Source organism: Lontra canadensis, unplaced genomic scaffold (genome assembly GCF_010015895.1).
Source record: "Lontra canadensis isolate GAN:19392208 unplaced genomic scaffold, GSC_riverotter_1.0 scaffold54, whole genome shotgun sequence".
NCBI classification, from domain to species: domain Eukaryota; kingdom Metazoa; phylum Chordata; class Mammalia; order Carnivora; family Mustelidae; genus Lontra; species Lontra canadensis.
This window is the reverse complement of record NW_022631048.1, coordinates 4,087,306-4,105,223: the sequence shown is the minus strand read 5'-3', so window position 1 is coordinate 4,105,223 and position 17,918 is coordinate 4,087,306.

Genomic DNA, 17,918 nt, shown 5'->3' with positions numbered 1-17,918 from the left:
CTGAGACCCAGCTCTAAGAGGGGTGAGGGGGGCAGAGGATTCAAGGCAGTAAGACTGGACTATGTTCCAGGTCATTTCTCACTAACGGATCTAATTAAGATATTAGTACCTCTATCGCTCCTTCCTCTGTGTATGAAATGGGAATACTGTCTGCGGCACTCAAACATATCATAGACTGAACGAGACAACTTGTCCCGAGAGTTACATACATGAGATATTTGTAACCCAGTGGAATCATCACTGATCTCAAAATGATTTTCTTAAGGGAAACTTGAAAGGAGGCAATAACACAAGAAAGGGGGAAAAAAAGAAAAATTCTGGAAATATTACATGCACTGGAAAAGTTCTCATACATTGTCAACCCCAGTCTTCTTACTTCTACCTCCTTGCAGCCCATTCATACCTAGGTATATAGGGAAATTAACACTAGCATGAGAAGCATCAGCTACGTAGGTGGCAAAAGGCAGAAAGCTAGGCTACAGCCCCAAAGCACGCAAGCAAATAAAACTATCGCCGCTTATATGATTGCAGATGAATTATATATAAAATTACTTCAAGAGTCCAGGAAGAAAATCAGAGCTACCAAAATAGAAAAGCATATACGTGACTCACTTTTCTTGGGAATCTCTGATAATGGATTTCTTTACCTGCTGGACTCCCACTGACATTTTGCAAGCATATTGTAAAGTATGATAAAACTTTACTGAGTATGTATAAATTTTGTTTGTTTTATATTGTCTTATTTTGGGTCAGATTGCTGTTTAAACCTAAAAGCCAACCAATATGCTAAATACACAATGATACCATCATGAACAATTACATGGATGCCTACTGGCTTTTCTTGGGACACCTTTGTTCATGCCAAGAGCTGTCACTGTGTGGATGTAGATGAATTATTTTCTGGGAGTAAAAAGTGAAGAAAAAGCAAAGGACATCTCCCTCATTGCTTTAACCTTGGGGGAACAGGATAAATCTGGTTTTGGCATCTCTCCGAAGAAAAGAATATCTTGACATGTACATAGAGCTCTTGGAGAAAGCCCAGTATCCACTGGCAAGAAAGGGCGAGATTCTGAATACATCTAAATAATGGGCAGAGCATTGAAATGCCTGACTATGGCAGACCACTCACCAGGATATAAATCATGCTGTTTGCCATGTGCAACACATCAGACGTGAGTGTGACTCCAGCTCATGTAATGAAATGGCTTTTCATGAAGTTTGTGCAGATAAATTAAGCAGCACGGCTAAGAATTATGTTTATAATCCAATTTCGAGCGCGAAGGGGAAAGATACTTGCTATGTCTATAACAAACACAAAGAAAACTGTTTCTTTGTTGAGATGCAGGCAGGCCAGCCCACTGATCAAAGAATTGAGCCCGCCCAGACTTCCACATTCTCCTCCATAAAGTCAGGGTGACTGGTGTGAATTTTGGCATCCACTCGAACCACCAAAATTTGTTCTTAGTTTATTCTTGGACCACAGGGTACAAGATCCTCTTGGGGACAATGACTGCAAGGACACCGCCTACCCTGGGGAGGAATTTTGCCTCCAGGATCCTCATCCCCCCACACCCCCCCCACAACCAGGGGATTGTATTATGTTAAAATACCTCTAACGTTGAAATTAAGATTCCTTTGATATTCCACCCCCGGGACTTTTTTCTTGAAAAAATTTAAGACAAAATTCAGACAAGACAAACCATAAGAGACTCTTAATCTCACAAAACAAACTGAGGGTTGCCAGTGGGAGGGGGACAGGGAGAGGGTGGTGGGGTTATGGACACTGGGGAGGGTGTGTGCTATGGTGAGTGCTGTGAAGTGTGTAAACCTGGCGATTCACAGACCTGTACCCCTGGGGATAATAATACATTATAAGTTAATAAAAAAATTAAAACATTTAAAAAAAATCAGGCAAAAGGCATCTTATTCTTCTCTTATTTGTGTTATCTGGAGGGTGATTTTCTGTGCATCTCTCCAACTGGGTCTGGCTCAGAACCCCAGAAAAAGGATCCCTCTCTTCCTAGGAACCTGCTATGGCCAAGACAGCTAGGGCCTTTGGGACGGAACAGGCTTGTGGAAAATCCTCCCAGTTACCTGTCTGGTTGGTTCAGCTGCATTCTATCTGATCTGATATTTTTCCTTAGTGATGTTATTCAAGGGTCAAATTCCTGGTTTCCTTGGTGTAAATAAATCGACTGTGTATAGCTAGTCTGCAACAGAAGGCACATCACCGTATATAGAGTGTAAGAGAGATTTCCCTTTGACGAAGAAAGAAAGTTAAATGTTTATAAGAGTTTCTGCAGGTCTGGATACCATTAACTTTAAACAATTAATAAAAGTGACACCAGGACACAATAAATTCTAGTTTTCAAAGAAACAATTTGACTTTATACATTGTTTCTGCCTCACTGGTGTTTGAGATGAAAGGGACAGTAATTGAAATGAAACTCATCAGCATTAAAGAAGGCCTCATGGAGAGAAGCAGAGGGGGGTGGTGGTTAGAAAGACTAGAATCCTGCAAAATAGGTGGGGGGAGCTTAGGGATCAGAGGGAGAAGGCCACAGGGACACAGAGCCATGTATGAGCCAGACCAGGGTCCAGAGAAAATACTTTTAAGTTTTAAAAAGATAAGAGAATAAGCAAGGGGTGAATTAAATACATTTTTGCTTCTTACCTTCCTTTGTTCCAGTTCCAGGATTGGAAAAAAAAAAAAACCCTCAAGTTCGACAAAAGAGGATTCCATAAACTGAGTCTAGAAGCCAATGGAAAAATAGTACTTTATACAAATAAACAATAACAAATATGTAATCTAAGTGGCCCTAAGTTCCCCACCCTACTGGGGTTCCCCTTCTTCTGAAATCCAAATAGTTCTAATTGCTAACATTTGGCATATGCTACGTGCTGATCCTTTATCAATCCATCTTCACTGGGACCACATCTAATCTTTTTTTTTTCTTTTTTAAAGATTTTATTTATTTGTTTGACAGAAATCACAAGTAGGCAGAGCGTCAGGCAGAGAGAGAGAGGGAAGCAGGCTCCCCACTGAGTAGAGAGCCCGATGTGGGTCTTGATCCCAGAACCCTGAGATCACGACCTAAGCTGAAGGCAGAGGGCTAACCCACTGAGCCACCCAGGTGCCCCGTAAAATTTTTCTTTCTTTTTTTTTGTTAACAGGGAGAATCTTGAATGTTAAGTCAATCTTGCTTTTCTGTGATAAACCACACTGAGTTTATCCAATTTTTATTGATTTGTTAAAAGTTTGCTTAGAATTTTTGTATCAGTCTTCATGAGGGATATTGGTCTATACTTGTCTTTTCTTGAAATATCATTGCTCTTTTTTTAAATTAACATATAGTGTATTATTAGCCCCATGGAACCACATCTAATCTTATCTTGCACATACTGTGCTCTCTCTCGTTTTGGGGTGCTGGCCTTTCAGTTAGTCAAGCACTCATACCACCTCCTGCCACTGGATCCTTGCCCATGCTGGGCCCTTTTCCTTGCTTGTTGTGATTAATGCCACATATGTCTCAGATCTCAGCTCAGATGCCATGTCCTAGAGAAGAACATCCCGACTTCCCAAGTTAGCTGAGGCCCCATATCACAGTATCTCCTAGTACCCTTCTCTCTTTTTTGTGTCTTTACCATGTTGTAATTGGACACTTGAGGGTGAGGCTTTGGTTCCATTAGACTGGAAGTTCTGTGTGGGCAAGGGTCACCTCTACTTTTGTTTTCCAGAGTTTCTCTCAGCTTCTAGTCAATGCCTGGCACAGAAAAGGTACTCGATACATACTCACTGAATGAGTGGTGGGTGGAAGTTGAATGACATCAAAGACCAACCTGGCTTGCCTCAACTAGGGATTCATATTATCCATGGAACCCAACAGTTTCCATGGGAAGAAGCCCTGTGCCGCATCAAACTGATTTACTCTAGAGAGGCCACATTTTTATTGTCATTGTTGGGTTCTTTGGGGCTCTAGACCCAACTAACATAAGCCTTCATTTTCTACTGTTGAAAATGGCTTTTCTGATCCTGTCAGTTGGTGAGAGGTCTGGGGTTACTTATAGCCTGTGTTCCACAGGCGACATCATACTCAACGTTTGTATTTGTCCCAAGCCCTTTCTTCCTCCAAAATATCCCACTGTCCCTCTGCTTTAGCAACCTGTCTTTTTTTTTTTTTTAATTTATTTGACAGAGAGAGAGATCACAAGTAGGCAGAGAGGCAGGCAGAGAGAGTGGGAAGCAAGCTTCCCGCTGAGCAGGGAGCCCGATGCAGGGGTCGATCCCAGGACCCTGAGACCATGACCTGAGCTGACGGCAGAGACTTAACCCACTGAGCCACCCAGGTGCCCTGTCTTTGCTATAATTGCGCCCCCCCCCTACATTTTTATGAAAAATACCCTCTATCTGAAGCTCATGTTTGACCTCAATTACTTTTTTGTCTCCTGGTTACAGCCTCACGGTCCTTGAAGATGTAGGTGCTTGAGTCATGGTCTTCCTCTTTAACTCAATTCCCTGTATTCTCTGGGGAGTTCCAGTGTCTGTGATGCTAAGTCATGCCAAGAACTGTTCTTAGAGCCTCCTTCACCTGCCTGCAACGGAAGCCACTTCTAGACTCCCTAGGAGTCTCAAGGCAGCCCCCACCCGCATTCCCTCACATCTCCTCTGTCTCACATTCACTCCTAATGCAACAGCCTTTCCACCACGCATAGGACCCACAGTCCCTCCATTTCTATCAGTCAGCACATAGAACCCTCTCCCTCTAGAACTCTGCCCTGAGAATCTCCAACTCTGAAGCCTTCCCAAAATATACCATCTCCACTCCTGTGTCTTGAGTTCAGCAGGGCAGGTCGGTACCACGGCACACTGGGGTCTACAATGGCAGCTGAGCCCACAGTTTTGCTTGGAGTGTCATTCTTCTGTCCTCAGTAGCACCCTGTAGCGGGAAGCAAGGCTTCACCATACTCCTGTCTCCCCCTACCCGACGTTCCTCACCAACATTCCACGAGGATGACGTAGCCTCCACTTGGACCAAGGAAGGGACAGGGAAGGAATAGGAAAGGCTTCATCTTACGTTGTTCTTCCCCCTTCAAACATCTGTGCAACCACACGGATCCCTCTCCCTGCGACATGTCTTTCTGGCTGACAGGATGGCCCCTTCCTCCTCTGCTTTTGTTCAGACCTCCTCCAACTCTCCCTCCTCCTCCCTCTTAGCACACTGCCAGGCTAAACTAGACCCCGTTCCCTTGGCTCAGCTTCTGCAGTGAACACAGTAAGTTGGCAGCCATGCCCACAGGGCCTCTCACCCTCTGGGACTCCAGAAGGCCCCCAGCCTCACCTTTCCTCAGCCTCCATCTACAACTGTGGCTTCTTTATCCCTTTCTTCATGGAGGCGCTCTGATACAGTTGAATTACTTTCACTTTGCTGTTACTCTTCCCTTGTATTGTTTCAGGACAATACTTCCAGAATCCATGCTTTAGTTCTACCTACAGTCTCTTCAGATGCTGGGAGTCTGTTGAAGGTGCAGATATCCTGGGAAGTGACCTTGCTAGCTACAGGCTTTTAAGCTTCCTCCTCCTCAAATTAAAAAGAAAGAATGTTCGATGAGACAAGAACATTGGACTGGTGCTCTCTTCTCTTTGAATACTGTCCTCTCTTCTCATGCAAATTTTGAAGGGGCTGGGGGGAATAAACATATGAATAAAGGAAGAAATAGATATTTAAGAATCAACACTTGGACACAAGGAGATGATATGGACACTACAGTTTACTACTTTCATTTTCTAGGTACATAGGTAGAATCAAAAACAAATTCCAGAACATGAACATTTGTGCATTATACCTTGCCAAAGAGGCTGAGATAAAAGAACTATGTTCTAAGTCTATCTCCTGAAAAAAATATAAGCTTGGCAAGTAAGGGAAGTGGCGTGCTTTGAGTTAAGGAGCCTTAGAGGCAAAGCGTTGTCCTACAATGAGCTGGATATCCTGGTTTATTATGGAACCCGTAACTGCCGTAGTTTCTCATCAGAGTGTTGCATCTGTGAAAGAGCACTGGGCTCTGCATTTCCAAGATCTCTTCAAGACTTAAATCCACTCTTCCCTCCATTCATCTTAGAAAGTACTTGCCTAACTTAGAATTTCGATGCATTTTACATTAACGTAGAATAAACTTTTGATGTCTCTTGAAGGATCAGATAAATTGCAAGAAAGGGAAAGCTTGTTAGAAAAATAATTTGTCTGAGGAGCCATTTCCTGATCAGAAATCTCATCCAACAGCCCTGGCTGATTGTTGGGATTGTGAACGTGTGAGCATTGGACCTCCCGTAAGAACAGATCCAGCTGTGGGGCCGTCAGATTCTACCCCAGCACAGCCCGCTTTCCAAAGACGGAGTTAAAGCCTTCTCATCATACCACAGTGTCTTCTTTTCTCTGTGCAGCTAAAATTTCAGACTCCTCTTTTGCTCCATAAGGAGAATTTGGAAATCTGGAGTAGAGACTAAAGACACTGCAGAGTGGGCTGACCCCAGGTCTTCAGCTGGCCCCGGTGTTCAATCTCTAGACCCTCCACGTTGGGAGAGAGATGGGCCCTGTCTACAGCCTTTCGCACAGCTCTTCTGCTTCCTGACTTGAGGAAAGCTCTACGTGATTTTTAAAAAAGTTCTAGGGGATGGAGTTTATGTTTTTGTTTTGTTTCTCTTCTTAATCTCTCAAATATGTTTCTAGAGAATTTGTTCCCAGATACTCAAAAATAGTTTTTTTTATTTTTCCCTAAATTGAGGACATAGTTTACTCTGGTACAGCATATTTTGAAAAAATTCCTCATCTCAAAACTACTATCTCAGATTATCATTGCTTCATTTTAAATAGGACATTCTACCACTGAAGATATGAAGTGGAAAGATAGTCTCATGACACAGAACAATCTTTACCACAGGCAATGGGAACCTTACGTAGATGTATCCAAAAACACAAGACTATCTTTATTTTTCTCGTTTTGTCTTAAACCAGTTAACACTCTGCCATAGATGGGCACCAGCGTGTTTTGGATTTGCTCATTCAGATGAGTAAAAACCTAGATTAAAAAAAAAACAATGGCTCTTTCACACACATTTTAAGTATTAGCGAACTTCACAGGCAGAAGAGCTCTCTCTTTTTCTTACAATGTCTGTGTTTCTCATATTTTAACATGGCACACGCTACATTGCACTGTGTGTCTTTCTCTCATACACATGGGTTTCTTCTCTTGTGCAAAGAAACAAGATGGGCTGGGTGTCATTGGGTGCGGGTCTTTTGTTCGTTGAGAAGGATCCAATGTCCACAGACCATGGCTCCTTTTTCCCAGTCATTACCCTCAATGGAAACTGGAAAAAAAATTTGTCCAAACATTGTTGAGCATAGAAATTATTTTTCCCAAGTTAAGTGGATGGACTTTTTAGAATAAATCTAAGAATGGTAATTTGAAACGGAGGCCATCCACGTTCTTTTTCTGATTTCTAGTAAGAATAGATATGTTACAAGATTTATGTAATTTTTTTTAACTCAATGATTAAAAAACTAATGTAGTGGATGGGAGTTGGGAAACAGTTTGGCTGGCAGCATGATTGATGGTTGTTGAGTTTGGGCAGGGAAAGAGACCCCAGGCCTTGGCCTAGAGGAGCAGTGAGACAAAGAAAATTAAATTGGCCTGCCCAATAAAACAAGAATTCACAATTTTCATGGCAGCTTAAGAGGGAGGCTATGAGAGGGCTTGCAGATGAATTGGGGAGTAGGGAAGGACTGGGTCCAGCTACATGGAGGGAGGTCAGAGGCAGGGGTCAGCCAGGGGGATGTTCCCTCTGGGGGAAATGGCCAGGAGAGCGCCAGGAACGGGGGAGGGGTCTCCTCATGTGCACTACTAGGCGGTTTCCAGCCACCTGCTGTATGACTATGGAGTACCTTCCCTTACTTCTGACTCCTTAGGCAACTTCATTAAAACTATAGTCTCGTGTGAGTGATACCTCAGAAAAATCATGGAAGAGTATCCATCTTTCCACGTTTGGTTTGACGTAGAGTGGAGACAGGAAGCAGATGTAAGAGATGAGAATCTAAGTGAAACATAATTGAACAGAAGGAAGATATTAGTGCAGGGAGGAACTGTAAGAAAAGGAAAGTCCCTGAGATTCCTGAGAAATGCAGGGAGTCAGCTAACTGAAGGATGGGGGATAAACTCACTTTTATTTCGATATTAAAGGAGAGGAGGGTGCTCTCACAGATGGAAGGCTTGGAAACACCCACACAGCTGATTCTGGGGCTGTGTCTCTAATTTGTCTGATGTTTTTCTTAAATGGCAGCTTCTCCTGACTTGTCGCTGACCAGTTGAGCAACATCTTCAACTTTATGGTGTAAACAGAACCGGGAATCTTGCCTATGACACCCAACATCCTCACGTCGTGGGAGGAACCTCCTCGCCTTTTTCTCAGCACCCAGAACTTTTCCTAGGAAGATGGTTATAATGGCAAGACTTCAAAAATGACCCCATAAAGCTGCATTACAATAAGATTTTTTTTGCCAAAAATTATTATTATTATTATTATTTTTTTTTTTTTTCAGAAAACAGCATCAAACAGAAATTTCTGAGATCAAGAACAGGAAATGAGTGATTCAGCAGGCTGGATTTCACCCAAGGAGCTGTCTCCACAGCTGTAGAGAATAGTTGAGAAAAGTTCCAGGGGACTCGCCTGGTACTGCTTGAAAGCAGTCAGCCTGAGAACCACAGAGAACTCTCCAGAATGTGATGGAGGACAGTTGCAAAGCCCAGCTTTGCGTCAGAAGGATGTCAGCCCAGTGCCTCTGCTCCACTGACTCTCCTTTAACTCTCCTGAACCCACATTTGAAGGGGGTCCGGGATGACTAGGGATCCGAGAGGGAAAGAGCATCTTCCCAGATGGGAGCGTCCAGGTGTTTGTTCTTCTCTGAGAAGCTGAACAGACGGTTTACCCCAGCAGCTGGCATCACTGTGCTGTTTTCCAAAATCTAATATAGGGCTGGTTATGGGGCTAGAACTGCCCTTTGGGCAAGGCGGGGGGAGCTCGGGGAGCAATGATTCATTTGCTTACTCTCTCTATCATCTTAAATAGCACTCAGCAAACACCCAGCTTGGCCTGTTATTATCTAATGAGTCTATGTGCCTAGTTCTGTTGGGTCCATGGAGAACCATTTGGAGGGACTTTCCCAGAGACCGGGCCTCAAAGGCCTTCATTGAAAAGAAGAGTAGTCCTCAAATGTGCTTTGTTTAACACATCATGCCCTGGTTTTAGTAGGAGAGCAACGCCCTTCTACCCCTGTAGATGTTTCATACTTCATTAGTCCCCCCACTAGTCCCTCACATCCTTCTGCCCCCACAACCAGTAGCACACCTGTGCCAGGTCCTTTTCACTGCACGACTAGATTTCTGTAACAGACCTCTTTAGTTGTTCTCTCTGCACCCAGGCTTGTCACACTTCCACCCAGCCATCGCACCACCCTCAGTCTAATATTTATTTTTTAAAAATTTTTTGAAGATTTTACTTATTAATTTGACACACAGAGCACAAGCAGGCAGAATGGAAGGCAGGGGGAGAAGAAGGCTCCCCCAGAGTGGAGAACCCAAAGTGGGGCTTGATCCCAGGACCCTGGGATCATGACCTGAGCCGAAGGCAGATGCTTAACAGACTGAGCCCCCCAGGTGCTCCCCTCAGTTTAATCTTTCTAAAACATTATTTCCATCATGTCACTCTTCTGTTCAAAAATCGTAGGGGTGCCTGGGTGGCTCAGTGGGTTAAAGCCTCTGCCTTCGGCTCAGGTGATGATACCAAGGTCCTGGGATCAAGCCCCGTGTTGGGCTCTCTGCTCAGTGGGGAGCCTGCTTCCGTCTCTCTCTCTCTGCCTGCCTCTGCCTGCTTGTGATCTCTGTCTGTCAAATAAATAAATAAAATCTTAAAAAAAATCACAGATATACCTTTAGTATCTTTATAGTATCAGACGGATTTTTTTCTGGATCTCACCTGTGTTTTAAGTTGTATTTTATGCATTTCTGAAGCTGCGTACAACCTTTTCAAAATGAGTTGTGGTCTAAACACAGGGACATTTACATGTATCATAACAACAAAATATTGATTGGACTTTTCTTGTCATTGAATACTTCTGTCAAAAGGCACTGAGCCAAGGGTAAGGTTTGACAAGTACCCCCAAATTTTTACAAGTGCCTAGATTGCCTCTAGGAAATAGTATGAGGTGGCCAAGTTGGTCTTCCAAGTGCCTGTCCCAATCCCCAAATATTTATAACAAGAGAAGACAAGAAATTTGAGGGGAGTTCGTTGTAGTGGCCAAATTCTAGAAGTCTCAGTGCTGCGTACTATTGGCTGAGTGGGGACTGTAGGCATTTTCCCGCTCTCCGGCCAGCTGACAGAGATTCTAGGATAGCCATGTGTGAAAATGGGGGGGCGGTACCTAAAGGAGGGAAAGCTGGTGTTTACCTCCTCAGCGAGATGTTTGCTGTGGTATCTCCAAGGCCTTCTCTAGGGCCATCAGCCCCCGAGAGGGAAGTTGGACAGGAATGTTCTAGGGATAATTTTGTGTGTCTCTGAGAGCACACAGTGCTGGTGAATGTGGGTAGGGATGCTTGCTTCTCTCCAGAGAATCCTGAAGGCGGGAGACTGGATTGAACAGCCTAGAGACGAAGGCTGAGGACAGAGATCAGCAGCATGGTAAGGATGCTTGAATTTTTCCAGGTCCCCAGACACAGAAGAATATAGACTTGAGACTTCTCAAAGGTACCTCTATGAAAAGGACCACCTTCTTCATGCCTGCTGATGGGTCTCATGCCCGGTGTAAGAGTCTTTATGGGCTGTGCTCTTAGGGACAGGAGCTGGAGGTGGTCAAGAAGAAAGGAGAGGAGAGCTGCCAGCACAGTATCCTCATCAGAGAGCTATGAGGTGCTAAAGTCTGCAGAGGGCTTCTAGAGAAATCATTCACACTTTCCAAGAGCAACATAGCCATGGGCCGGCCCACGCTGAACAAAACCATCAGCCAGAACAGTTCAGTGAAACAAACCAACACTTTTTTTTTTTTTTTTGGGTAACATTCTCAATACTTGGGAGGGACTCTGGCATCTGCCCAGATGTTGGTAAGTGAGGGGAGAGCTGGTACAGGCTGTCTAAGGCAGTGGATGGACAAAATAATCCTGGTTGTTATTTTTATTCTAATGACTTTAGACTATACAATAAATATTTCACTTGTATACACATGTACAAAATATAGCCAAAAGCTTTACTATTTAAAAAATTTCCAATTTCCAATAAGCATTTCGCAGATCTGTGACGTCTGAGCAGTAGAGGCATGTAACTTGTGATACAGGAAGAAATAACTGTTCTTTCCAAGGAATGCATATGAGACAGGTCATCACAAAAACATGTAAGCAGACATTTAGTTCCTTTCTGTATACAGGTTTGAATACGGAGTGATAGAAATGCAGGGGAAGAAGCATTCGGGAGGCGGGAATTCCCAGCTCCCGTGACTTGGCCACAACGGAACTGGTCAATTTCATTGGTCACTTCCCCTTCAAAAATTCTACTCCTTCGTTTTTTCCTAGAACAAAACCTGAGCTCCCCTTTCCCTGTTTCCTCATTGACTTATTTCCATCTAAAACGCCTTGCTTTTCATTTCAGTGCTTGGAAAACACGACTTATCTTTACGTTCCTGCTCAGGTCTTGCCTTCTTTCGTAACCACCGTCTGCCCCTAAGTCTAAGACATTTCTGTTTCTCCTCCGTGCTTAATCATATTCTAACCTGTTGCATCTCCTGACTGATGTTTAACTTTAAACCTGCAATACTGTTCTTTGCTTATCACTTTAAGTTCAGATGCAAGATTTTCTAGCTTTCTTCTCTTCTGACTGGTACTCAACCCTGTTCACTGAGGCTTCATGGGAAATCTGCTGGGAGCATCTCACAATTGAAAAAGTCCCTCTGGGTCTCCCTCCAGATATCATTCTGCCTGCATGTCATGGGACACACCGTCCATGCATTAGGCGGGGCCCAGGCAGGAGACACTTATTAGATCAGGAAAGTTTAATAGAAAGGATGATTAAGTCAACAGGGATATAATCCATAAAGGGTACAGAGAACTCTAAGAATACAAGATGAGCAGATACAAAGAGCAGCCAGTACTTCTGAAACAGAGGCAGAGTGTTTAAGGAAGGAACAAATCAGAAAGGGAGCCCAACAGCCCCCAGACTGACTGAGATTCATACCTCCCAAGAGTGTGGCTGTGCAAACCGCCCCACCCCAACCCAGTGGAGAGGTTAACTGCGGTGTCCCAGGGCGGCACTGGCAAGCAGGAAACTTCCCATCGGCATGCTGGCAAACCGTTCTAGGAAAGCACCAGATTTGCAGGGTAGTGGTATAGGAGCTAATGCTGCGGGTCGCCAGGAAGCTGGCCGAGTGCCGGCAGAACTCTCTGGAAAGCTGCGCTCTTGGATGTTGCTGAAAAAACCGGGAATCTGCCAGCCGGGGCCCCACTGATACTGGGAAGCCGGCTGGGACTGTGCAGGATGCACTGGGAGGGGAGTGCACCCTCTGGAGTGGGGGTGAACCCTCCGAAGTGGGGATTAGTCCCGCAAGATGCCTCGTGCACCACAAGCCACCGCGTGCTGCAGGAGCCCGCGGTGCATTCCTCACTGCAACCGGGAAGGGGCGCCCCCTCCCCTGGAGCACCCTCTTTGGAGAAAGCTTACCATTGTGCCTTCTGAGCACAGAGTCCAGCGCCAGCATCGCGAAGCAGAGCAAAGACGAGTGAATTTGAAACTGGTGCTGTAAAGGGATAGCAGGCTCAGCGAGCGGAGCCGACAAACCGGAACATGGTGCAGGAGTGCACCCTGGGACCATCCGGCTGAACCTCCGCCCACTCGGCTCCCAGACTCCTGTTTAAGGGAAACCGTGCATTGCTTAATTTTTATACCGCTTTCAGGTGGAAATTCTGTTACCTGCAGCTCCAAGTATTTTATCTGATACAAAATTTACTTGCTTTGTTTTTATCAAAATGCAAAATATCAAAAATACTACACTGGCTTTGTGAAGGCACATGATTAACAAACCTAAAGAACACAAGAGTTTTAATAAAATACAGTGGTCTCATACCCACTTCTTGCTATCTTAGAGTCGATCAATGCAACCAGTTCGCTCTCTCTCCATGGGAAAAAATTTAATTGCAGCAAGATACACTAACAGGAAAGTTAGCATCTCATCCATTCTCAAGTGCATGGTGTGGAGCAGCGTGAAGTACTCCCATCCTCACTCATTATGGTACAACTGATTTTGTGTTTTGATTTTACTTTTGGTGGCCTCGGTGTTGCTGGAACATTTGCTTCGCAAAATGCTGGTGTTTGTCAGTGACGAAGTCATCTTTTTAGATCCTCCTATTATACCTGCTAAGTCTTCTTACTGGGCATCTCCTTCTTTAACCCAAAGAGCTATGTAACCATTTTATATTTGACCCTTTCACTCTTGTCATTGTTTTAGGAACTTAGCATGTAAACAGCCATTTCTCTAGATTGGAGGGACCATCTTTCTCACCTTCTCTTTGAAAAATACAATATTTCCTCATTTTCCAAAGTTAAAAAGGGGAGTTATAAAAACCAGTTTATTTGCCTAATGACCATGTAATGACTGAGTGAAGTTTTGGATCTATTTGCCAGAATCCCAAGTGATCCAAGGTATGGGCAGGAGATCAAATTTCTGTGCTTTATTTCCCGACTTAACTTTTTAAAGTTTTCTAAATCACGTCAGTCCTTCCCAGTGGTGTCACCTTTTTTCTTTTTCTTTCTTTCTTTCTTTTTTTCTTTTCTTTTCTTTCTTTCTTTCTTTTTTTTTTTTTAAGAGAGAGCAAAGAAGAGCGAGCATAAGCAGTGAGAAGCAGACTCCTCACTGAGCAGGGAGCGCAACGTGGGGTTTGATCCCAGGACTCTAGGGTCATGACCCAGGCTGAAGGCAGACACTTAACCAACTGAGCCACCCAGGCACCCCCAGTGGTGTCACTTTAGTCAGGGAGTTCCAGGCATTAGAAATGCCATATGTGCTGCTTATAGAAACTGATGGCTGAGTGATTCTAGTATATTCGGGTCATCCTTTGGGGAAGTTTGGTGGCATTTGCAACTGTATTCCTGATACAGAGTTCCCTGTGCAGGCCCCTGCTATGGGGCCTGACTTCTGCGTTGCGTTCCTGGATTCCTGGATTTAATGTTCTCCCGTTTTGGGTGGTTGAATCCTTCATGGTCCTAAGGTACATTCTTTAGTAGCTTTTAAGGAATAGGTACATTTCTGAATCCTTGCACGCCTGAATTGTTTTTACTTTGCATGTTCACTTAATGGATAGTTTGGGTATTTTATTTTTGTTGAATATAATTCATATAACATAAAATTCATCCCTTGAATTATACAATTCAGTGGGTGTTAGCATATTAACAAAGTCATGCAATCATCACTATATTATTCTAGGACATTTTTATTATTGACTTGATATTTAATTTTTGTGTATTTCTACATCCAATATCCTACAAAAATTTTTCAGAGCAAGGACAATACATCATACACCTGGTGCTAGGCTAAAGCACTATTGAGTAAGAGGAAAGGTAAATGAAAATCTAGAGACTTCCATTGCTGCCTTGGTGAAGTCAGTGGCCATGTTGGATAAGCCCATGTGGTACGGATCTGTGTTCAGCCTTTGGGGTCTGAGGGCAACCTCTAGGAGCTGAGCACAACCTCCAACCAACAGCCAGCAAGAAGCTGAGGCCGTCAGTCTTACAAGGGCAAAGAAATGAATTCTGCCAATGACATGAGCAAGTAAAGAGGGTTCTTCCCCATTAAAGCCTCCAGAGGAGAGCACAGCCCAGGAAACATCTTAACTGCAGCCTTGGGAGATCCTAAGCAGAAGATAGCCAAGCCATGTGTGGAACTGTGACCCACAGATAGTGTTAGGTAATACATGTGTGTCTGCTTGAAGCTGCTAAGTCTGGTATTGTGTAGCACAGGAATAGAAAACACGTCTCCTCAGCATCTTCCACAGATCATTCCCTGGAGAGCTCCAGCGTCCCGTGCATGGGGAAGCCAACCTTCTCGCTGTGTTGTCAGCTTCAAGAATGGGACCTTATAAATTGAAGAGAAATCCCCAAGATGTTGGTACAAATTTTAATCCAACTTCTGAAGAAATCATTACCTTCCATATTCTTTTGAAAAACAATAGTCTAAAAGCACAGTTGTAAGGTCAAGATATGCTGAATGTCTTCAGGAATTTTTCCTACCATGTGAAAAAGGCCAAGGAATACAGAATCGATATTAACAGCGCCATTACTAAGGCTAAAAATACGAAGAAAGAAGATAATCATCTTTTTTGGTGGGGGGATGGCTGAAGAGAATGTGGGCCCAGAGAAATGATAGGAAACAGCTTAGTGGGGTGCACAGAGAATCGGATATGGAATCAGGCAGACCCATATTCAAATCCTTCATTTGAAATCCTGATTTCAAAAAAGCTATTTACTCTCTATGATGAATCCATGTCATATGAAAAAAATGCAGCCAAAATTCTCCCTAAATTTTTCTTGTGATGATTATTGAATAACACGTAAAGCATTTAGGATAGATCAATAACCAGCCACATAGTTATACTACCTAGAGGTAACACTATTAAAAATATCTAAATTTTTTAAAAGATTTATTTTATTATTTATTTGAGAGAGAGAGAGAGAAAGAGAGCACAAGCAGGAGGGATAAAAGAAGAGAGGGAGAATTTCAGCCAGACTCCCTGCTGAGCACAGAGACCAATGCAGGGTTCAGATCTCACCACACTGAGATCATGACCTGAGCCGAGACCAAGAGTCAGATGCTTAGCCAACTGGGCCACCCAGGCACCCCCAAAATGTTTTAATTTTTAATTTAATAATTTTAATTTTTAATATCCAACTTAACTTTTAAGTTTCTGGTAAGTTTTAACTTTTACACCCTAATTATTGCAGTGCCTCTCCAGGAAGATCCTGGCCCAGCCATGACCAAGTCTTTTGTGTGGCATAGCCCACAGTACGTTGACAGAAGGTTGACAATCCATGAGACTTTGGAGCACAACCTGCTCCTTGAGCTTTGCAGCTAAGCTGGAAACAAATAGTAAAAGGGACAAAATGTTGGACTCTACCTGTTGGGATTTGCTTTTCTACATTAATGCCTGCTACTTTCATTCTTCCAGGAATCTCCCAGGAAGTATGACATTTTGCACTTGTTCAAATGCCCGTGACCTCTTATGGCTCTCAAACTCGTTAAACTGGGTGGAACATAATGGTAAACACTGAAGGACAGTGTCTCACTTCCTGCGCTAGACCTTGTTTGAAGAGGCCTTGTGTTACTTGCCAGGGACATGTTATCCTCAATCTTCATCACCAAGGTTTCCAGGCAGAGGGACGGCAGACGAAGCAGTGAAGTAGGGAAATATTTGGAGCATGTGAGGAACTCAAAGAAGGCCAGTGTGTTTAGAAAATGATAAATAAATGTTAGAGTGGCAGCAAATGAAACTGTAGAAGTAGAAAGGGGTCAAGATAAATAAATCTCTGTAGATTAGGGTAAAGAGTTTGATTTTTTTCCCAATTGTAATGAGGCTTTTATTTATTTTTTTAAACAATTTAATTAAAGAAACAACCAAGCTTAAGGAACAGAGCATCACCAATCGTGTCAAATTCTCTCTGTTCCCATGGCTGCTTACTGACCATCCACTCTCAGGAAGCCCACAGTTACCAACTGCTGTTGTCCACCATGGTTGTGCCTCATAAAAGATGCTTTCCCGAACAAGGATATCGTTATATTTTGTATAGTTTTAACTTTTTTGAAAATGGAGTAATAATACATGTCTTCTTCGGCGGTTGTTTTCGGTATCTCAACTTTTCGTTTTCTAGATTCATCCATGTATATGTGTGTAGTTGTCCTACTCACATGTCTAGTGTTCCTCGGTAGGGCTCTTCTTACGACTCTTCTTTGGGTTGCTTCCCATTTTTATTATAACAGATATGATGCTGGGCACATTTGTAAACATGTCCTATTGGGCCTGTCTGCAAGAGTTTCTCTGGTACGTAGAAATAGGAGTAGGATGACTGAGTCATACGTTGTGTACTCTTGAAGTGTATACGAGAAAATGTCCGATTATTTTCCAATATGGTCACCAATTTACATTATTCAACAGACTATGAATTCTCATTGTTGTACATGTTCATCAATATAAAATGTATTCCAATTTAAAACATTTTTGCTAGTCTTTTGGGCAAAATTGTGTCTCATGATTTTATTTTGCTTTTGGCTCATTACTAATGAGGATGAGCATTGCATCATTTGTTAATTTGTTTCCATGTTTCTTTTTCTCTGAAATACCTCTATATATTTTTTGCTCACTTAAAAAATTAAGTTCTTTATCTCTTACTGACTTATATAACTTCTTCCATGTTAGATAATAATCCTTTTTTGGTTTTATGCATTAAAAGTGTCTTTGCCCAATTTGTGACCTGGCTTTTCATTTACTGATAATGTTCTTTCAAAACAGATGTTTGTATTATAGTTAGTAGAACTGATTTTCTTCTATGACTTTTGCTTTTTGTATTTTGTTAACTGAATTATTCTTTTCTTTTTTAAAAGATTTTATTTATTTATTTGACAGAGAGAGAGATCATAAGGAGACAGAGAGGCAGGCAGAGGGGGAGAAGGAAGCAGGCTACCTGCTGAGCAGAAAGCCTGATGTGGAACTTGATCCCAGGACCCTGAGATCATGACCTGAGCTAAAGGCAGAGGCTTAACCTACTGAGCCACCCAGGCGCCCCTGAATTTTTCTTACCTTGAAGTAATAAAGATATTCACATTCCCATCTAAAGTTATAAA